At 29.5% G+C, this 23,825-nt stretch overlaps 1 protein-coding gene across 8 annotated transcripts in view; it reads left to right on the top strand.

The window, feature by feature from the left end:
* Positions 1–23,825, top strand: part of LOC106682458 (uncharacterized) — a 291,824-nt gene that overhangs the window by 253,647 nt on the left and 14,352 nt on the right. For all 8 annotated transcript variants that reach the window (XM_067053724.1, XM_067053719.1, XM_067053721.1 and 5 more), the window contains one exon: positions 12,863–12,937. The gene's annotated coding sequence lies outside the window, so the exon portion shown is untranslated. The remainder of the gene's footprint in view (positions 1–12,862; positions 12,938–23,825) is intronic.

The following is a 23,825-nucleotide window of genomic DNA, read 5'->3' as shown; positions in this document are numbered from 1 at the left end:
TAATTAAATACTTACAACTACAAAATACGAGTTTGAAACCTGATCTCGTTATCAATAGTTCGTTTCTATTTCTTATATTGCAAAATTATTCAAACATAGTTTATTTTTTATATTACAACATATTATTATATAAAAGATAGTTGTAGAATTATAAAAAAAAATATTTCAATATGTTTGCTAATTGTTTAAAACAACTATTAAAACTATTGATACTTTTGATCTTTCAATTATTTGTAAGTAATCTGTTCAATATAGAGCAATTATTGTTTTATGTGTAAAAAAAAAATGCTAATAAAAAAATAATAGATAAAACAAAAATAATCATAGTCTCCTAAAGTTCATCGTTTGTGCGCGCTGTCACAAGTGAGGTGAAAAATTAGGGCAAAATCTGAAAACCTTTCTCCTTAGTTTTTCTTTGCCTTCTGCACTCTTAAGTATATGATTTATCCCATTTTGTTACATGCACAGCTGTTTGGTTCATAGGAAAGTTTATGCTTCAATAATTGTATGGATAACTAATTTGCATTAGTCATGTAACAATGATTCATTTTTTCATACATGTATTTCATTGATTAAATTATTTAAGATTTTATTTTGTGCAATATTATTCCTTCATTTTTTCCAATTACATAACTGAAATTTTTACACCGCTTCAAATATTAAAATAGAGTTAATTTCGTTAGTACTGATTTACCAAAGAAGTTTATAATCCAAAATATTTTATAATCAATTATTTAAAAAAAAAAACATATTTAAATGAGTTATGTGCATATACAACAGATAAGATAAAGCACAATATTTTGTTGGTAATTGATATAAAACAGACGAATTTTTTACTCTTCTACGTAAAACACTTCGTCAATTATGTCCAAAAAAAATATATTAAAACATTATACTTAATTATTGTAAATATTAGTTTATTTACATATATAAATTAATGAATTAATGCAAATTACGCTGGTTATATATATCCACACTTCACTTATACATAATATTTTATAAATGCTAGAACATACCGCATTTAGAAAAGTTGAAAGAACTTCCATTTTTTTAAGCTTCAATGATTTATTTTAGCGTTCTGGCCCTAGGACCCCGATTGCCCCTTCATTATTCAGGCTAACAGTTCCGCAATTCTTTACGGTAATGCGGTATGATGTTAGTGAGCATTGAAGGCACAAACCGGGCATGAGTTTTTTATGAGATTAGATTAGATTTATTTATTATATTATAAAAATACAACTTAGTCCTTGAGAGGCAGCTGGAAAAAAGATGGATCTTATGTATTTTTTTTTCTGTAATTATTCTTGATCACTAAGCTTTCTCTTCATCGCTTTGTTTTTTGATAAAAAAATAAATATATACTGAAGCAGTTTTAATAAATTTTTTAGACACTGCCACTCTACAACTCCCGGAGATTCGCAGAATCTTGTAATCAGAATTTTGCTCAATAGCAAGGAAGTGTTCTTTCATTTCGCCCTACCCTGATTTTTTATATTTATAACATCAATTACCTTTTTTAACCAATAATCATTTTTCTGTAATCCATCATCGAGGCATAGATATTACAGTATCATTAGATATATATATATATATATATATATATATATATATTACAGTGGTATTAAATTACAACACAGTCAGGTGCAGCCCAGTCTGGCCATTACAGTTTGTCAGATTATGGTAGGTGTATAATTTTAATTCAATACATTTGGTCGACAGCATGCACTAAAAAATATTAATAAAATATTATTTTATTTTTTTCTTTATAAATTGGCATGCATCTTTATTTTTTTGCTCATCAATTGAATTTTAAGTTTATAGATGAAGGAAATGATTTTTTTAACGATAATTCATGCTATCCAAATATAATGGATTACCACAATTATACAGTCATTAGATATTATATACCAGTAGAATCAGTCATAAAATAAAATATACACTCTGACATAAATATTTAACAAAGTTATATTATTTTTTTACCTTATATTATTTTTATCTTAACTATATATCATAATCCACTTTTCTTTTTTATAACTAAGTAACTTTTCCTGTATTTTTTTGTTTGTTTCTTTTTGTACCTTAGTCATTTTTGTTTTCATTTTTTCTTTTATCTTCCTTTGGTCTTGTTTTCTTCATTACCGTATATTTTTATTCTCTCTATTCCACTTTCATTCATCTAATATTTCTCTTTTTTAGGGACCCAACACAAATATTAAATGCATTATACAAATTTTTGGACTCATTAAATGTCAAAAATTTCAGTACGCTCACATAAAAAAAAAAATTAATCCAATTCCTTAGAACCTAATAATATCAATCGAAGAATTATTGCCTGATCAAGTAGAAAATAATTTTTAAATTTTGCTGACTCCATGATATAGGTATTATGCTTCGATATAATGTGAGGCACGAAGTATAGAATACTAATAGTTTCCACTTTTTATATCTTCTTTCTGAGAACTTTTAATGAAATAAATTACTGCTATACTTCTTTCAGTTTTATGGTATGCTGTATACTTTAGATTTCATGCAATCCCAAAACATCAAGTTTTTTTTTTTAAGGTAAAACAAACTTTTTAAAAAAGAAGAATATCGTGTAAATTTAAAAGGTATATTAATATACAAAAAATTATATATAATATTAATTTATAAAATATCTAATCGTAAAAATTATAAAAAAAAAAAAAAAGTGAAGAATGGAAGGAATCTTTTCCTACTTCAATATTTAAAACGCCCCTAAGAACGGATCTTAACTATCGGGAAATATTAAAGCTCATTCTTACTTGTCAAATCACGGAATGAGGAAATCAGCGGAGACTCTCAATTTAGATTTAAATGGAAACTTCCAACTGTTCATCAGATATTTTCCGTTTGGTGAATATTAAAGAAAAGTTTAGACTACAAAGATATGAATCATTAGTTTTATATCGATTTCAAAAACGCTTTCGATTCTATTAATCACCATGTCATATACTTGTTTATTGAACTTTCTTATACCAATCTCTATGGGTTCGAAAACCTTAAATATATTCAAGTGAGTGAGTTGACATTCTCTTTTGAGGAAAAACACTGTTTTTATATATATATTTTTTAATACTAAAACTCGAAAGTCGTTTAACAGCATTCAGTCTGGAACTGTATTTTAAGTACTGTTGAAAGTAGTTATAAATTTATTTCGTCTATTTTTTTTTGTAATGTAAAATAAATAATCAATTATTTAATGTTCCGTGATTGATAAAATATAGTATATGTACTATATTCTTAAGTTTTCTATTTGGATCCAAACCATTAAAAAAAAAAAAAAAAAAAAAAAAAAAAAAAAAAAAAAAAAACACCGTCTCCTTTCTCTAATGGATTTCAAAACAATTTCCTAAATGGTGCCCAAAGAGAAAATGGAACGTTATAAACTGTTCTGAGGAAAGCTTTTAATTTTACCAGTACACTGAGACTCATACACAGATACAGACCGGCTTATCTGTTATTAAGTTAGCTTTGTGTTCACCTTATCCGTAACGCTACACAATGTGAGTTTGTGAACAGGCAACTGCGAACTTTCCAGCCCGGCCCTTTGTCAGATTCCTGATAGGGCCTCAATTGATTTCCAAAATCGATTAGCACCAAATCGATTCTATCAGATTTCTTAGAATTTATCAACTATAGTAAATAATATTATATACTTCACTCCCGAGAATCGCTCTATTATTATATTATAAATACTTCAGCCATATATGATCTCAGAGTTGTAACCTCCTAAAAACAAAATATCGAGTAAAAATAAAATTTTATTAGTAAAAAAGATAATAAAAAATTAATTTATTCCATTTCAGTTTTATATTTTTTTACGATTTTATATATATTATTTTATATAATTGTTAAGCAAAAATTAAACTTTTTTTTTTTCATTTACCAACTACTTTCATGTTAATACTGAAATGCAGATTACTATATTTTAGCCCTGAGGAAGGGTCGGATGGAAATTTTCACCAATTTAAAATTTTTACAAAATTCCAAAAAATATAAAATACGCCATATTACAGAATTAGGTGACAAGAACTGTAGGAGGTTAGAAAAGCAATAATTCGCCCAAAAAATAGACCACTCACCACTGCTATGACTCAGAAAAATTCAATAAAGTTCCAACAATTGTTTGTTGCCAACAAATCAAAATCAACCTTGTATATCCGTTTGAGTGTGATTTATTTTTTCATTTTTAACTTCAATGGTAAAGTCAGATAGGATTTTTTTAAGAATAAATGTCGAACAATATACCATCTCATTCATTGAGAAGTGATGGAACAGATACAACATGATTTAAGTTAAATGGCTTGACAAATATGAAAATGTGAAAATTTGCATTTCTTGTTTTTTTAACGTATAATCATTGTATAAGTCAAAACCCCTTCATGAACTACATTTATTGCTATCATTAGAAAGTAAAGGAAGCAGGTTAAGAAACGCACCGTAATTTTTATTTTATTTATTCATATAATCTTCATAGATAGTGCAATACTTCTAAAATTTCTTTTTTTTATAAACATTTTGACCTATAAACACAGTTTGTTTTTACTTTGCAAGAAAGGGCTGAAACAACAGGACGTCATAATTTACTTTCTTTTTTTTGGAACCTTGGAGGTATTGATTGCAAAAGTATTTCTAATTTTATTCAGTATTATTCCGAGTTTTTTTTTTTATGGAATTTTAATTTAATAAACTAATGGAATGTATTTATATTAATGGAAAATTTAAATATTCCATCCTATATAAATACGATTCTTCAGTGATTTAATCACACTAATTCATGAAACCGTAAAAAGTGATAGTTGAAGATTAAAAAAAAAATGTATATAATTCCCTGTTGTTATTTATTTATGGACTGATTACAAATAATATGGAAATATAAAATACAATAACATATATGATTGACGTTCTTATATTAAACAACTTACCTTAATGATAATTAAGAGGGAAACATAAGAAGACAGTAGAATTGAATTTTACTTTTGAAATTATAAGACTCAACTACGCCATTTCGGCAATTTCATCAAAACTTCTAAGACCTCACTTGAAATTGGTATTTCCATAACAATAATAAAGAAACTTATAATACATATCTCATCGATATAAAATAATAAAGATCTGATTTACATGAAAGGAAAAAACTTCAACACATTATATATGTATTTTTGCTTTCACTTATTTATGTATAAAATGTATGATAAGGAGAACTATTGCCTTCATGAAAAATTTCGGATATTAGTTTTTAAACGAAAATAAAATTTTTAAGGTCACGTGTCTACGAATAACCATCTGACATAAAGTATTTAATGATAATAGATTTAACATTCACTTGTCTATATGTGAAATGTATATATAAGGTAATGGCTGGAATCTTTGACCAGAATAAACTTTTTGAATCACTGGGTCGATTTGCATGCTGTTTTTTCCTAATCTTTCCTGCCGTCCTGGGAAGGTTTAAAGCTACGGGAATTTCTCCGGCAGAAAAGTTATGAATAAAATTAAATGTTTTTGTAGTGTAGCTTAGAAAGTAAACGTTTCTTCTTCGGTTATTATATATTAATCGATTTTCCTCTTTCTGAAAGATGAGAAAAATATATTTGTGCTTTCATTAAACGATATTATATTCACAAACAATTATAAAAACGTAATGTGGCTTCGAGTAAAGTAGGTTAACAATTTTTTTTTTCAGCACCGTCCCTTAAATTCCATTTTTCCAAGAAATTATATACTGTTATTAACTGCTATAAACTGAATCGATAAAATAAGAAATAAATTAGATCATTAATTAATTAACCAGCATATAAAAGAAATAATAATTTATGTTTAATTTAGAGAAGCATTGTGATGCTAAATAATAGCTGTTTGGAATCGTACAAGGATTCATTTCATATCAAAGTAAGAAGAAAATTTGTGCTTGAGCGCACTAGATTCTTTATTTATTTTCGTTCAAAAATTTAATTTCTATTAATTATTTTTCAAAGGTTATAATTTTATATACTAATTGTATTATTTCAAAGAAGAAATACCACCCTTTTCAGTTCATCAAATCTTCATTATAATGGAACTTTGTGAGCTATACCAGCTCATCTTCAACTTTTCATAATCTTGCATAACATTTTTCCTATCTATAACTTTATTTGTTATTTGGTGTTTCTTTATTTTGCTTCAATTTTTGTAACTGTCATGACTTCTCTTTTTAACTTCAATTTTTTTTTTTTGGAAAACTTTTATTGTGAATAATACTATCTGCCACACTCAAGGCCAATATTAGTATTACTTAAGAGCAATATTAAGGTGATAAGTATTCAATCATACCGTATATAAATATTATATAAACGGAAAAATGAATAAAAAATTATATCAGAATATTAAATAAAATAATAATAATAAAATAAGGTGGGGGGAACAAGTCCGACAAGTGGGCCTCGTGGTCCTTTTTACCAATCCCTGGTGACTACCTAGGTTGCCGCCGCGTACTAACCAAGGTGGGAGTGTCAAGATTCATTTTTGGGGACCGCCGAAAAATAAATATTAAATACCCCAGTTGGGAATCCACAACGTTCCGAACGCTTTGGGAACTAATAAAATAAGTAAAAACAAAAATATATAATAATTGGAAGAAGAAAAGTAAAAATATTTTTTTACTAAGAATATTTTTTCACTATCTTCAATTTCCACCATTCCAATAAAACTTATTTAATTTTTCACAAAATACGTCATCGTCCTTAACTAAATATCTTTATTAGACTCAACCTTAGAATAAAAAGAATATAATAAATTTTAGGTGATGGAGTTAAAAAAATGAAATGTTAAAACATAATGGAATTTAAAGTTAATAAATAAATTTTAAGAAGTGGGGGGGGGGGTGAATTTGTTCTTGAAATAATTTTTTTTTTTGTATAGGCAACAGGTTTTTATTTTGCCTATATTCTTTTTATATTAAAATCATGCTACATCAAATATTGTTTAATAAAGGATCTGACTTCCTGGGTCTAATGTTGATAATCTTTCCTACTATTATTTTTTTAAATTATTATTGGCGGGACATACCGTGGAGTGCAAGGTGTGGTTTTCATATCATAGGGTGTTTTCGTCACTCCCACGCCTATTTTTGTGAGTGCCATCCATTGGCTAACGGGCCTTACAAATGCCCGGGAGGAAGCTGTGAGTTAATATTGTATAATCATATGTTTGAAAAAACCCAGGATAAGGCCAGGGATTCGAACTCGCAACCTTTGGGTTCGCAGATAGGCGCGTTACCATGCTGCTACCATCACCCCCGATAATATTTCCTATACATATACATATATATATATACTGTTTAATATAAGTTTTTATTTATGTAATCTTTAATTTTTAATTAGTTTTATATTAGACAAACGATATTTACTATTACAACATCTCTCTCAAGGCACTGCCTCCGAGATGCTGGATTTAGCGACTCTAGCTCCTGATAGCCAGTTGTTATTTTTGTTGCTCATTAAAATTAATTAGGTACCACTAATGGACTGAGCCTGATGAGGAGGGGGTTGGTTGAGTTGTGCTGGCTCAGTCGACTCTTTTGTGAATATTCCTTTAATCTTTAAACTGAAATAAAGGAACTGTAATGTACTCCTCGACTGAGGATAATTGGGATGCCGTGAAACAATGTGTATTAATATTTGAAATTATTTTGAAGGTGGTAAAACAGCGAAATATTGCCAATTTGAGACGCTATAAAAGTGGAAATTATCAGACTGTTCAAATATAATCTGTTAGTTAAAAGGTGATGATGTAAATTTTGACTTGACTTGTGAAAAGTTTCATTGGATGATTACCAAAAAATCAAGACTGTTTAAAAAAAAAAAGATGAAGTTCATTACAATATTTTTGGAAACCTTTTTTGACTCTTTACTCAAACTACACCTTCACTCGATTGAAATATAAGGTTGTAGGTGTTAACTTTGATTTTCAATTCTCAACTTTACTGGTTGTGATCTTTGTTTTGATGAAACGTGACCTAAATAATTCTTGATACTAGTTTTATTGTTCAAATAAAATAAATTGTATCCAATTAAGTGTTAAACACTATTTACCAATACTTTAAATGTCCAACGCTTCGGCCAACATCAACTATAAATTCACACAACTATTAAAAATGTTTTTCAGGCTAAAGGACTAAGGTCTAATACAATTAGTTAAATTAACCTGTTATGTCACTTTTTCATTTAAATTTAAAACTTTTAATTATAGATCAACTTAACACTACTATCACACAATATTATTTATGATAATAATATTAAGTAAATCTGTAGTTGAAAATTTTCAATTGTAATGAAAACGTGACGAAATAGGCTAATTTAATCATTTTTATTAACAGTCTACTAACCCCTTTTAATTTTTGGATGTGATGTATGAATTTATAGTTAAGATTTTCCTTGAGGATGGCCAGGTTGACTGAAACATTGTGAGAAAAACACAAACAATAGTGTTTGAGACTTAATTGGAATTTAATTAAACAATAAATAATTGTATTCCTATCCTAATAAAAGCTGAAAAAAAAAACATATTTATTGAGTTATTGATTGCAAAAATATTTCTAATCGTATTCAGTATTACTCCGCGTTTTTTTTTAATGGAATATTAATTTAATAAACTAATAGAATGTATTTATATTATTGGAAAATTAAAATATTCTGTTTAGTATAATTACGATTCATCAGTAATTTAATCACACTAATTCATTATCAACAGAAGACCATCAATTTAAGAATTTTCTTCCGGTCCAAGTGCTTGTTTAATTTTTAAAAATATTTTAAATAATAAGACAGATGTTCTCTAAACATAGGAAGAAATTCAAACGATTTGGCTACCAAATTTTCTGGGTAAATAGTAGGATAAGTAATTAAAATCATGACTTTTGGGAATTTATAATATTTACCTAATCTTAATATCATCAAAATTATTTTTAAAAAGTAAATATTATTTTAGAATTTTTAAAAATTTTACAATTGCAAAATTCATAAATTGGATAGCACAAATCTTCAGTTTTCTGCTTTCTAATCCATCCCATACTATTAGACTATTCGTCTAGTTGTTAATAAAATTCACTTCATCAAATCATAAATTATCAAAGGCATTTTTCATGCTTCATGTTACTACTTCTTGTATGCAGTATTCGGTCTTTTTATTTGTAATTCCCTAACTGCAGTTAGGTTACAAACACTGCAGCAGATAAAAAAAAAACGAATAATGCTAAGATGAAATAATTACATGAAGAATTCTAAATTCTGGCGACAACTTAATGTGTTATCGTGTGTGATAAGTTAATGACGATAATTTGACTGATAATTTGAAAGTGAATTTTATTTAAAATTAAACAATCAGTCTAATAATAACGATTGTATTTGAAAATGGACTATTTGGGGTCTATAACGTTATTCAATTCATGAATTAAATTTCAATGAAGTGTTAAGGGTCCCCCGCCAAAAAAATACTGCTATATTGATAAATATATGGCCCTTAGAAAGATATTGTATACTATTATTTTATTTTATTTATTTTCCCCAGAAAAAAAATTCAAAGCACGTGATTGACGTCATAAGCCATATTTGAATGTTGTAAATTAAAAAAAAAAAAATCATTTTGTTAAATTAAATTCAAATATAAATGTAAATTAAATTTTTTTAGGATATAAAAGGTGGTGGTGTAAGAATGGTATATCTATGTTTCTTATTATTCGCACTCAAGACAAATTTTCTTTCTTTCTAATTATCTGCCACAACAATGGAAACTTATAAGCTCTGAGATCAGTGGGAGTCTAATTGTGATGGCGCAAACTCCACAGTTGCTGTCAAACCCTTCTCAGCCCAAGTAAATGGAAGAAGATACAGAATGGGGTGCTTCAATTCACCTACTTTGTTTTGTTTTTTATTTTAATACACGTTCTTAATTTTTATTCTTTATAATTTAAACTATTAATTATTCGACCCTGATTGGTTCTCCGTACGTTGGGTGTAAATGTTTATATTAAACGTGTAATCTTCATTCCCAGCTAAAATCTTGATTTTTTTTTTATTGTCTTGTGAATAAGTATCATAAGTAATGAAGAGGAGTATTTTTTATTAAGCTGATTTTTTTCATTAATTATTTACCTTTAATTACTTTTAGGACGATAGAAATATAGAACGACCAGTGTTGAACTGGTGACCAGTTCTCGTACTGACCTGAGCAAAGGCCTCTGGACAGCCCTGTTGAAGCTCTACAAAGTGGGGTGAAACGTCAGCAAATAAATATTTGTAAACTTTTTTTGTTTTCTTCTGACCGTACTCCTGAACATCTTCTTCATAATATAAATAAATATATGTATAAAACACGAACAGAAAATAGTGTCGTGTTAGATACCTCAAAAACGAAAATAGAATGGATTTTTTCCATTAAACAAGAGATGCGCTATTAACAATTTGGCATCCTCAAAGGAAAAGGAAATTTTGCACTATTCGTAGATATTTTAAGAACAATACATAATTGATTGAGTTATTGATACGTTATTAATTATAAAAATATTACTAATTTTATTCAGTATTACAATGAGCAAGGGAAGATAACGCACGTGGGAGCATCATCGATTTCAATGACACTCAGTGATACTAGGTCAAAAAATATTAGGCATGTATTCCATGGTCCATACTAATACGCCCTAGGGGCCGAGAAAAAATATATTGTATGAGGGTGTATTAAAAAAAAAAATGACCGTTTTATCAAATCCAAGATTTCAAAGGGCTGTAAATATTTTAATCCTATTTAATAGTTAATAATCCCTTTAAACCATTCTCTAAGGTTATTTAACCCCATTCGACATAGTTTAGTTATTTCAAAGATTAAACATGGCAGTGTTCTACGAAATTCTTGTAATTTTAAGGCATTACTGGGAAAAAAATTCACAGCCGCTGAAGCAACTCGTGAAATTATTAAATATGAAGGGGAAGGTGTCCTTGACCAGAGCACTGCGCGGCGTTGGCTTGAAGAATTTAGGGCTCCGGGTGACCATTAATGGATATTGATGAGATTCTGCAGGAAGCTGTTGAGTCAAATCGCCCACAAGTACTCGCGAACTTGCCAGGGAGTGTGGTTTGTCGAAAGATACTGTTCGTCGCCATCTACTCTCAATGGGGAAGGTGAAAAAGAGCAATACATAGATCCCTCACGAACATACTCCTCAGCAAACAGCTAAGAGGTTAAAATTTGTGAAAATTTATTGAAAAACGCTTGGTATGATATTTTACCGAATCTCGTAATGAAATCTGAATACCCGTGAGCAGTGGCTAGATCGTGGCCAAACTGCTTTTTCGGTTGCTGCAAGGGGCAATTTGAAAAAAAAAATCCATGCTTTGCGTTTTTTTGAATTTTGAAGGTGTTATTCATCACGAATTTGTTCCTGATAGATGTTCTATGGATTCTGAACTCTACTGTGAACAAGTGGAAAGATTGTACGCACAGTTGTCAGAGCGTTATCCTGCTTTGATCAACCGAAAAGGAATTTTATTCCAACAAGATAATACTCGTCCTCATACTTTCCGTTGAATCATAAAAAAGTTTAAAGAACTTCATGGGTTCGAACTCCTGCCTCATTCACCATATAGTCCAGACCTCGCACCAACGGATTACTACTTGTTTCGATCCATGGCCCATTTCCTTAAAGGGAAAAGAATTTATAATTTTGCGAAAGTTGAAATTGCGGTCCAAGAGTTCTTTGACAGCCATCCCGAAGAATGGTATCTGCGTGAGATCGGGCAACTAGCCAGCATATGGCCAATGATGGTAGATAACAATGGACTATACTTTCAGTATTAATTGTATTTTATATCAAAGAAATAATAATACAAATATTTGGTTGAAAAATGGTAATTTTTTTTTAAAACCCCATTATATAATTTTAGAAATTTTCTATATCATCATATAACATATTACATGTGTTTAAATATATCATAAAAGGTCATCTAAACTGCGCGAAATAATAAAATTCACACCTATGGAAACAATAGAACCGGAGATATAAAATAAAATGTTTGAGAAATGTTCCTTTACTTTAAACCACTTTCTCTCCCATATAAAGAATAAAATCTAAAAGATATTGATATGGGTGGGAAAACGGAAATTCATCTTTCTTACATTTATAGTTGTGTTGAATTAGAACATAATTGTGAGAAGTTATGATTTTTTTCGAGAACGGAGGTCATAACTATCCACCAAAAATCTAGACCCAATTTATAATTTTCAAATTTTAATCAATTAATTTATAATTTTGATTCATATGAAAATACTTATTTAAGGATGTCGCAATTTCTTGACCCTTTTTGAAAATCATATTTTGTTTTTGTGATTTTTAATATATTTAAAATTATTTAATACAACAAACAATATATTGTTCTTATTCTTCATTTAAAAAAAAAATCTATTAGCATATTATAACCATCGAATACACACAGAAGACAGGCAAAACACGACAATATAAAATTCTAAAATTATATACAATATTTTTTTTCTCGACCCACCGACATACACGTGTCTAATATTTTTCGATCCATTATCACAAGAAAAAGTTTCATTAAATCATTGTCTCCTCTTGTGAGTGTTTTAATTAATTTCTGATTTAACACACTAATAGAGATAAAATAAATTTTATTTACTCATTATAAGTAACTTTTTAATTATTTGATCATTTAAAAATTTTAGTAAGTAAAAACCATAATATTTGAAGGATGCGTTACAATAATTCCCGAACATGTAAAAAAGTATTGACTAATTTTATATCACAATGTTTTTATGGTTATTGTGATATTTAAACGTAAATTAATTATTACAGCATGAAGAAAGGGGAAGCGGAAAAGCGACTCCCGACTCCGTTGGACTTTCCCTGAACCATCCATTCTCACTCAAGGTAATATCTATATTATTTCATGTATATAATTGTTCCTTTATTAGAAGTAAAAATTTAATCCAGTATAATTTATTAAAAAGTTATAAGTAAATTTTCAATTATGTTTTTAATTTTATTTAATTTTAAAACAATGTTGTATTGCGTTTAACACCTAAACTTTTTGTCAACCACAACCAATTCATTTCCATCATCCAATTTTTTTTTCTGGTTAAAAAATGATTTCGATTGATTCTCAATTGAATATTTCTGGGGCTATATTCAAGCCATTTGGCTAAGGAAAGATAAATTGATTATAGCCAACATGTACACGATAAATACAGAGAAGGTCAAAGCGATTCTAAAAGGTTTAATACACTTTCTAAAGAGCTTAGGAAAATTTAATAAAAGCTTATACTTTTTTTAGAAGCTTTATCTTCTATTTTTACCCTGTTCGTAAATAATAATCCAATTACATTCAAACTATCAGTTATAAATCATATAGTCATTCTTGACCAACTGAACCACTATGAGAATATCGTGAGTCTTAGGAATAAATAATGTACGATTTGATTATTTAATTTTGAAGACGAAAAGAAAATTAAGGACCTTACAAATAAAATTATGTAATAAAAATAATTAAAACTGATTTGAAATTGAATTTATATTAATTATAAATATTAAAATTATACTAGAGGACTGTAACCTTAGCTTAAGGAAATTTATAGTTCGGTAAATTGGTTCCAGGAACCAAAGCTATGTTACGAGTTATACACCGCCTACATAATCTTTCGCCGTACAACAGTATAACAGAACATAGGATTTAATCTTGGGCGGGCAATAAAAAAATTATAAGTCACAAAACGGTCAAAATAGGATAAGTATACACAGTAAAACATTTTGAATTTTTTTTCCCTAAAAAAATTGTATTTCAGAGTAGTGTATTGAACATTTCAGACATTCTAAATATTATAATAAAACCAACTTCAATGTATAATTTATATCCTTAAAACATAAATTCTCCCCTCAATTTGAAGAGCTATCCGAAAAAATAAGTTAAGAATTAATTTTGTACCAAATAAATAAAATTTATTAATTAAAGTAATGATGATATATAAGTATGATAATTATGAAAAACAAAAACAATTATTGTTTTATAACTTTTTTTTAAATTATTTATTTAATGTAATTTACAACTGTACAAAATAATACAATAGGTAAATATGTAGTATGTTACATATACACTTGAAAATCTTGGGAAGGAACCACCCATTGGTGGTACTTCAAACATTAATTTAAATTAGAAGGTCCCGTGGCCATCTTCTCTTTTATAACTTAGTAATTAAATATGTAGTTAAAAATAAAATAAAACTTATATGATAACCAATTAAAAATAATATGCTATACAATCAACTGATATAAGTCTGAATTAGTTATAAACTGTTTTGATTAGACCAGCCATTCCTTGCAAATTTAATAATATGGATTGGTTTACCATTACCAGAATTAAACTCACACAACTAATAACTCACATAGATCCCATTACTTTTCTATCCAAGGACAATAATTCAAAAATATAAATCATCCCATCAATTTGAAGAGTCATTGCATATTATTAAATGGGAGAACATGTGGACCCAGAGATCTTGACAGCTGGTTGATTGGATTAAGCCTTCCAAGACAATGCACTGCCCTCCCTTATTTGGCCTAAAAGCTTCCTAGAAGCTTTCTATGAAGGGCTTTCTGTTTATTTAAACCGCTGTACTCAGAATCTGAGACTACCTACTACTCCCACCTAGGATATTCGATAATTAGATTATATCAATATATTTATTGATTGATTGTTTGAGAGTGGTTTATATTAATAATAACACCAACTTCAATGATCCAAATTTCTCTAAACTTTTTATTTGTAAAAACTTCCAACCGTAGACCGGTTTGTAGACCGATAGTTTTGTACGGCTTTAAAATTTTTTTTTTGTATTAACCACATAAATAATACTAATAATTAGGCCTACCTTAATAACCAACTAATCTACGATTTTATTAAGGTTTTATTTTTAGTATTATTAACGTGGTTAATAGAAAAAAAAAATTTAGAAGAATAGTTTTGTATTGAGATTGTGTGGTTTATATATGACCAGAGAAATTAGTTTGTAAAACAAAGACTATTTAAATTGTGGCAATTCAATTATTTAGGCTGTGTCCTTAAAAATGGCCTTGGAGCCGAAATGTTGGAATTTTTTTAAGATAAAAAGTTGGGAGAAATTTGGATCATTGAAGTTGGTATTATTAATTACATAAACCATCCTAAAACAATGGACCAATAAATATGTTAAATCAGTAATCTAATTATCGAATATAATCCTAGGTGGAAGAAGTGGGTAGTCTTAGATACTAGGGGCATTAGTTCTCCTGAAAACAAGGGTCTATTTGGTATTAGAAAACAGGATGCCCTTCATAGAAAGCTTCTAGGAAGCTTTTAGGTCGAAAAAGAGATGATAGTGCATTGTCTTGGAAGGCTTAATCCAATCAACCAGCTGTCAAGATCTCTGGGTCCACATGTTCTCCCATTTAATAATATGCAATGGCTCTTCAAATCGATAGGATGATTTATATTTTTGAATTATTATCCTTGGATAGAAAAGTAATGGGATCTATGTGAGTTATTAGTTGTGTGAGTGTAATTCTGGTAATGGTCAACCAATCCATATTATTAAATTTGCAAGGAATGGCTGGTCTAATCAAAAACAATTTACAACTTTTTCAGACATATATCAGTTGATTGTATAGTATATTATTTTTAATTCGTTATAATATAAGTTTTATTTTTTTTTTTAACTACATATTTAATTACTAAGTTATAAAACAAAAATTGTTTTTGTTTTTTCATAATTATCATACTTATATATCATCATTACTTTAATTAATAAATTTTATTTATTTGGTACAAAATTAATTCTTAACTCTTCTTAGTTCTTCGGATGTTATTAGTTTATTTTATTATTATTTGTTTTCTCTTTAGTTACGTATGGTAAGTATAAAGCTATGTAACATAACATAACATTTTTGTATTTTTGGTAAATCTATAAAGGTTTTTGTTTTGATTGTTCAGTCGACATCCGGCTAACGGATATTACTTTACTGTAGTCTTTTTTGTCTCAGATACTTTATTTGTATTTTTTTTTTTTAAATAAAAGTAATTATTATTATCAAGACCTCTGGGAATGGTTTCTTAAAGAAAGTAATTGATTTCTATTGGCCAGCTTCTGAGGGAGAAGCCCTTATCCGAAATTCCCTCCAGCAAAAGTTTGAAGAGATAAATACGCCTTCTTATGGTAAAGAGGGGATATTACGGACGAAGCAAGAACAGACAAACTTTAGGATACTTAAAGAGGACAGTACTTCTATTTACAGCTTCGAGAGACTCGAGATGGGCCGATTCAGATACAGACAGATGAAATACAGACTAAATAGATGATGCGGGCATAAAAAAAACCTGCAGTTATTTCACCCACTATTATCCCAACTATGTAATCAAGACAGCTAAAAAAAAAAATATACCGCTACAGCTCATGAGAAGTCAGGGTTTCAACCCCGCAGGACTCCTGAACCCACAGGTTTGTCTCACGACTATAATAACAGAATAAATAATTATCTGCTACAACCGGATTCCTTGGAGTTGGTAGCACAGTACCTTACTCATTGAGTCACCCCTCTCCCTAATCAACACAGTTAGCTTGTAATATATTTTATAGGGATACAATAAATCTGAATCATTATTATTATCATTACTATTATTAAATTCAATAGTGGGGTTGTTTTTGGTTCGCTAGTTAGTGGGAGAGGCGGCGGAATGAGTTATTTGTCAGATTATAACTTATTTCAATTGCCTTTATTGCAATTAAAATTTAAAATTAAAACTTAATTTAATTATTTTTTCGAAAAATGGGAAATATTAACAATTTAAAGGAAGAGGTAAGAATTTTCAATACTAGTGGGATCTAGTGCAGTGGATCCCCTCATAAAGAAAATCCTAAAATCATATATGTATAAGTGCGAAAGATAATGAGGTAATGACGAAAAAAACAAAGAAAGAGATGCAACATCAGTTCAATATTTAATTTGGAATGAATAAACCAGGAAAGGTTTTAGATCTATCAATGATGGAAATACGGCAAGATGTTTTTTTTTGGTACTCTTTGAAAATTAATGAAGCTTTCATTTGTATCTCAACCCATGGCATGGTCTGTTACATTACAACTTACTATACCACTGCCCAGGAGTTTTGAAATATTTAGTTATAGTTTCCTAACAGAAGTGTTCCAAAAGCCTATTAACAAACATTTAAGAAACTTTAAATTGTACCTTGCATTAGAACAGTCTCCTGCATCAATAAGTAAAGATTTATTCCACATCCTGTTGACATAGCTATTGGTAGCACCACATTGCCTTCAGAAAACAAATCCATTAAATTACACCCAAAAGAACTGCAAATGTTGTTATGCTGATTCATCAATGTCTATGTTCTAATTTATTTTGAATCATGCGGAATATGGCTATAAACTATAATACACATTTTTTTTTCGATTAGTTTTTGAGTAGAACTCGACAGACAATTCAACCAACTATACCGACTGCTCAGCAGGACATCTCATCTCTCAATAGAAAACAAACTTCTAATTTATGAGACTATACTCAGACCTACCTGGAACTATGGACTTGAACTTTGGGGAACAGCTAAACCATCGAACATCATACGTATCCAATCCTTTCAATTCAAAATCCTGTGAACTATAGTCAATGCACCCTATTAAGTTTCCAACAAAACACTACACCATGACCTTCATAACCCTTTTGTCGTTGACCTCATACCATCTTAATTCTCAAAATTCGATATAAATTTTTCTAATCATCCTAATCCATTGGTTTAATCCAAATCTAGTTCCACCCATCCCTACTATCCACCTCGAAGATCGAAACGGCAGTGACCAAGATACTTATTGTATAATAAAAATTGGCAATTTGAGTTCTAGGAGTGGTCAGATGCTCCACTCAAGTTGAGTGTTTGCGGCTTTAGCGTACGTACTCAGCCTCCACTGGCTTATTGCCAGTGACGCGGTGAGAGTGATACGCTGGGAGGATAAAAGAGCCCTGCTCTACCCCTCACACGTAGGGATAGAGTGGGCTCGGGGATCCTCAGGTATTTTATTTTCTTATTATAAATATTATTACTTTTTTTCATGTACATAGTTTGATTTTTATCCTTCTGTAAGAGAGAGATTTTATTTTTTTTTTCATTTACTTATTTATTTTATTCTTATTTTATTTTATGTTACTTTTATTAATTTTTTTTATTGTTATTATTTTTTTTTTATTTTAGTATGAATGTCATCAGTTATCACCATCACCTATTGCCCAAAAATGGCAGATTGTAATATTTATCAATAAATAAAATTTGAATTTAAGTTACTTTGCAAGATTGGCTTGTAATGATTTCTTTTATTCGTCAACTTTAAACTTCTACAATCTCAATCTTTAATTCTAGTGAATATTTATTTTATAACACATACATACATATAGTAATGGATCATTTTTTAAACTATTTGTATTGACCTCAGCGACTTCAAAAACATTTAAAACGACCATAAGAAAAATTTGTTCACTTTAATAGGTAACTTTACCAATCCTTTTTTGCATACTGGAGATTTAGAAGTAGGAGGTTAGGGGAAGGTCGGGTTGCCTCAGGCGGCGGGTGATCTTGTACATTAAAATTATTAAGCAACCAAACACGCTAAGTAAAAGTTTGTGTCGGATGCCACCCTCTAAAGCGTCCCTGGGTATCCCGAGGATGAATCGTACAAGAAAATTTAATAATCGTTTTAGTTTTGCCTCGGGAACCCCAGCAACACAACTAAATACCGTAAAACAGTATAAGGAAGTAACTAGGATTCTACGGGTTTCAAAGTTCCACTTCCATTTACCGACAGTTAAAGGAGCAGTTACCTACAACTTGGGAAACCCAACCTCAACCCGATGACTGAATCCTAGACTGATGAAGGACACTCTGTTATAAATTTTATAATTATTAATTCTATTATTCACACTACTTCTATTTTATTTATCATTATTACTATTCCCTCTCTTCGTCTTTTTTTTTTAAATTAACTTGTATCCATAAAGACCTAAATGTTCCTTATGTAACCGATCTAGCCCGAACCCGATATTATTCCTTCCATAATAAACTCCCTAACCACCCAAACCCACTAGTTTCTAACCTTGCTTCCTCTTCCATTCCTGGTAATCCCTCCGAGGCGCCTGAAAAGAAGATGGCCTCGTGACCTTATATTGTAAACTGTTTTTAGAGTTCTACTACTGAGTAGTTTCTCTACATCCTGTATCATATTATTATGTCATTATGATCAAATTTACTTGTTGTATTTTTTTATACAGTTGTAAATATCAATAAATAAATAAAAAAATTAACTTGTTCTGTTTTTTACTCATTAGAGGGCAATTGTTTGTTTTGATAGGTCTACGAATGTCGTTATTTTACTTTTGATCTTTTACTAAGAAGTATTATTTTTATCTATACATTTTACCTTTTTTTTTTTAATTATAACATTGTATATAGTTAGGGGTGCCTTTCATACGAAATTATACCCCACTATAATAAATTGTTAGAAAAAAAAAAATGTAACGGTTATATCACTCATGTAAGGCCGATCTGGTAGTAAATAAATAAATTTAAATTATTCTAATTATTGATTAGAATAAGAAAGTGCACTAATAATAACTAGTTTAATCCTGTGAGAATTCTCGCATTAGATATGTTCCTTCCCTTTAATTCATTCGAATACATAGGATATCGAGCTCATTCGTATGAACAATACAATATTATCAAGAAAGTCTAATTTTTAAGTAACAGTTAGAGTAGTAAGTAATTTAGTTGGCCTACTGGAAAATATTACTCCAGTAGTACAGTTTATCTTCAGTTATCCATAAACTAATATTAACCCTTAATTGAGACCTCATAGATAGGCTATACATGAGCATATGATTAAGGGCTACGAATTATTTGTGCTAATATTGTTACATAAGCACGGACCGACAGACTAAAGACGACTTGTTTCAAAACTTTTACGCTATCTAGTTGAATCATTTGAGCCATAAAAATATAAATCGGCTGAGCCATTAGCTCAACCACTGCGTAACTATACCATGGCAACCATGGCGCTGTGCAAGCTAACCTGCCTAATCCATGAGCTATCATTCCATTGAAACGTACTTGGGTATGTTTGAGTACTCAACTCCTGTCAGGTTTTGAGACCTCTCACTTTTTTTTAAATAACGTTTATTAAATTTCCAGTAAGAATTTATGATTCGAAATTAAGGTTCGTCGCTTGCCTTTCTGTTGATACCACATTTTCTGTTGATACCACATCAAAATCTATCTCTCCTCACTGCCGCAAAAGGGATCGATACTACCGTATTATATATATATGTAATTCCACAAAGAAGACTTAACTTTTTTTTTTACTATGTTTACTTTACAAATTATTTTCGTTATTGTGGCATAACTGCCGTCCCCACTCCTCCCAATACCAACTGTCACTTTGTTTTTGACTGCCGTCAAAACAGGTATGCATTCTGTCTCATCATTTGGTTTTTATATTTTTTTTTTTTCATCTCTCTATTTGTACTTTCTTTAATATTTCTTCTCTTATCTATCTGTCACTATTACCCTTTTCATTTACTATTTATAACCTTTAATTTTTCTAATTATATCTTATGTTTTTACATTTTATACCCCAGTTATTTTACACTTATGTTTTTTTATTTTTTTCCTTTTTGTAACTATAGTGTTTGTATCTTTTTTAGCCCTGACGAAGCCCTGCAACGTGGGGCGAAACGTTGGCTCAATAAAATAGTATAATTATCTACTATTTGAGTTTTTTTTTACCGCATCCGGACCATATTCCATTCATATTTGTTTATTGTTTTAATTTGTACGATATTCATCGTATTTTATGTTTTTGCCTTATTGGTTGGTATGGCTTGTAGTGATGCGCTTCCTCGGAACACAATTTTTTTTTTTAATATCTTTATTGAAATTGACAACTGTATATTATATAATACATTCAGTAAATTTGATCTTAGTTAAAATTGAGTGTTACAGGCGTGTAGAGCAACTACCCATTGGTAGCACTCTAATGACATTTTACATTAGCAGGCTCGGATGATTGTCAGGAATGGAAGAGGATGCAAGGTTAGAAACTAGGGGGTTTGAGTGGTTAGGGAGTTAGTAATGGAAGGAGTGATATCTGGTTCGAGCTAGATCGGTTACTTTGGGAACATTAAGGTCTCGATAATTTCTTGAATTTGGCAACACTGTGAATTCAAGAAAATTCGAGCATTTAGTAGTAAGACATTTAGTGTGTTACTTAATTTAATATTTAAGTGTTTGCAATGGTAAACATCATAAACTAAGTGTAGCATTTTAGTAAACGTCGGAAAGCGTTCAAAAGACGTATATAATTTAAAGGCCTGAGTGCTATTATCAGCTGACAGGTGAAATCTTCTGATCGAATGTATATATAAGGAGGTGCTCCTACAATAAAGATCAGTATCGAAGTTGCCATCAAACGTAGTGTATCAAATACCCTTTTTCCTTTTTTTTTTTTTTTTTTAGTATCATTCTGATCAATAACAGACTTAATTTACAAAAAAAAAAACACTATAGTTTGTCCATGACGTTAAACATAGTGAGTTTATATGTATTTAAAACTTAAATTTCCTATGAATTTATCACTGTAAATATAATATAAGTTATTTAGCTGGGCCCTCCTTAGGTGGCTAGGTCCAGTCTTACCAATCTGAGATCTGCTGCCGGCGCCGGTTCGAATCCAGCCTGGGGCATTCACTTTTTTGATTGAGTTGCGATCCCACAAGATGAAAAACTTGATCCTCGACCATAGTTAGTCAGTATAGGACTCCAATGGGAGTCTTGGCCGACAAAAAAAAAAGTTATTTATCTAACTCACTTTGTTGTGGATAGTATTTTAAAGAAAAATAACGGTAAAAGTAATAAAGAGTCCTCAAAAATAGAGAAAAACATTCCCTAAGAAATCGAAAAACCGAGTACATCATATGTGGAGAAAAAATTGAAGAAAACTGTACCCAGTGCCTTCTATGAAAATATTAATTCCACGATGATCGTGTTTATATTGATACGTAGAAATGAATGTGGAGTTACACAAATGTATGTCCATTGGGAAAATTATTAATAATTTTAATCAGTTTAATTGAAGAAGTTCTTAAGTTAATTTTCAGGATAAAATACAGGTAGAAATATTTTTGATTGTATTTTTTATTTGTACCTTATCTATGTGTCCGTGGCTACCTGATCTTCTTTTCAATCTTAAGGCGGAAAAACGTTTCTATAGCTAGAGATTAGAATTGCAGTTTTTAAATTAAAATTACAGAAAAGCACAAATTAATTGCGTGTTGTTGGCGCAAACGCCTGATAATAAATTATCTAACATAACCATGTTTGGATTCTAATAATATTTAAAATCATAATATTTGTTTAGAGATAAATACGAATAATATTTCAGGAACAAAATATATATATATAGCTAAAAAAAAAAACACAGATATAAAATAAATATATTTTATTTGCAATTATTTCTCTTATATACAATCGATAGTTATATTCCACAATAAAAAGTTTAGAATTCAAGTAACCTTCTTATCCTCTCGTATTCTTCCAAATCTTGTACTCCCACCTCAAAGCACTGAAGTCTGATCAAAATTTCAAAATTTGGATGGAGGAGTAGAAGACAACAATTATGATAAAACTTGAAAATAAAAATAAGAAGAAATTGAGAAAATAAGTATACAAAAGCACATTCCATATTTAATATAAAACTGATCTTAGACCATGATTTCTATGTTTCCAATAGAACTGCAACTGATATCTTCCATTTCCTAGCTCAGCTTTTTTATATGTTTTTTAAGTGATTAAGTTGGAAAAATAAAACATTTTACCATTTAATATCTCCAATACTATACCGCAATACCGTCTTATTAAGATAATTACCCATAACTTGATTAAGAACGGGCAATCCTTATTGTATAATTGTAAGGTAAATCAGAGCAAATGCATACTAAAATTTTAAAAGTTTTATTTTGATAATTACGATAAAAGTAAGGCTATTGATAATTTAATTTTTAAGATAGTGATTCGAAACTTTGTTAGTGAGTTGGTCATGCTATTACTGTCTACAGAAAAAAACAGTAAAATAATTAGTTGACTCATCTTGAAATACAATAATTTGAAAGTTCCAATGTTAACGAAACTGCCTTACTTCAAAGAAATGGGGTTACAGCGTAGATGTCTTTCACTCTTCTTGTGTTTATATTGGACGGCTTTAAGGGCAAGATTGAACTGAGTTATGCATTTTTCCCAGCAAATTCGAATGAGAAAAAACTTTTAAGGTACATATGCATGTTAAGTGGACAATAAAGATCAATATTTTTATAATAAACTTTAAGAGACTGAAGAAAAGTTTATTCTATTATTTCAATTTAACTTATTTTCTTTAGGAAAAACATCACATTAAGACTATAAAATGGAGTGGGATATGCTCTGCCTCTCTTTTCACTCCCCGACATTAAAAGTTTAGCTTGAACCTTCATGATTTCAAAATATTGGGACTATTAATACTTACTTTATAAATTTACTCGATGTAGTATCACCTTATTTTACATGTGAAATACTGATCTCAGTTCCACTATTTAATTTAAAGTTAACATTATTTGGACAAATTTTCTAATAAAGGAAAAGGAGAGAGATGAATTTTAATATAAAAAATATAGAGCGTATATTAGAGAGAGAGGGGGGGGGAGA

This window comes from Halyomorpha halys, unplaced genomic scaffold, assembly GCF_000696795.3.
Source record: "Halyomorpha halys isolate HHAL.00 unplaced genomic scaffold, Hhal_1.1 Scaffold415.1, whole genome shotgun sequence".
Classification (NCBI taxonomy): Eukaryota; Metazoa; Arthropoda; class Insecta; order Hemiptera; family Pentatomidae; genus Halyomorpha; species Halyomorpha halys.
This window is presented reverse-complemented; position numbering and strand designations above follow the sequence as displayed.